We start from the raw sequence: 1,052 nt of genomic DNA, 5'->3' as shown, positions 1-1,052 counted from the left end.
GTTTCATTGGGATGTAATTGAACTGAGGAGACCACAGGGATAAGCCAAGGTGATATATGTTTGTTTTATGATTACAGTCCTTTTCTTCTTATTTCACCTAATATTGATTTAATGTACATTTTTTTAACCAATAAATATGTGCCAGGTTCCATCTTGTGTCCTCTTTGTTGCTTTGACAAAGGCCTGAAACTGCATTGCAATTTCTTCAGCCATGCCGTCTTTGCAATTCAATTTTTTACTAACAGTGATGATGCTGCAATGGATTTGTCATGATGCTCCAGTGAATCACCACACTATTGTTGTGAAGGTGGTGTGGTGGCGCGCTGTGCAGTGTTTTTTTTTGTTTCAAGGCAGCCTGCAAAAACAGCCTGCAGGCCATCTTTTTTGGCAGGCACAGACAGCCTTGTGGTACTAGGCAGGGTGTCAACCATCTGCATATAGTATGTAGCATGCAGTGCACAGGTAGATGTTATATGGACCACATGACATCATTGACCACAGCCTGTAGACCATTGATACAGAAGCATTAGATTGCTTTTATGTGGGTTTTGTTTTTGGGGGAGTGTACTTTGGTGAATCAGGCACCAGAAGCTCAATGCTTGATGATTTAAAGTGATACAAGCAGCTAGATGTCTCCAATTCCCAGAAAGGATAATTGAACTCTGACAATCATTGAAAAGACAAGATAACTATGTAGACAAGCAAGCAATGGTAGAAAGTCTTTGGAGATAATGGTATTGTCAAAGGAGTAGTTATGTTTGAATGACATCATGATAGTGATCAAAGGATGGGATGATTCATTATGATAAAGTGGTTATTTGATATTGGGGGCTGTCAGGGTGGCACTTACTCTAGAAGTACGGGGTCTAGTTTTTACTAAGGGTCCTGACAAACAATCCTCTTGGGTACATTGGATTGGTGGGTATCTATTCCCGAAATGATCCGAGGATAGATATTAATGAGTATAATGTTCCAATTTAGATACTGAGTAGCTAAAGGAACTGGGGCAATGGCCTACTGCTGGAGTAGCAGAGTTGAACTGGTCATGTTCT

The sequence above is a fragment of the Melampsora larici-populina genome (genome assembly GCF_000204055.1).
Source record: "Melampsora larici-populina 98AG31 unplaced genomic scaffold MELLAscaffold_52, whole genome shotgun sequence".
Classification (NCBI taxonomy): domain Eukaryota; kingdom Fungi; phylum Basidiomycota; class Pucciniomycetes; order Pucciniales; family Melampsoraceae; genus Melampsora; species Melampsora laricis-populina.
This window is presented reverse-complemented; position numbering follows the sequence as displayed.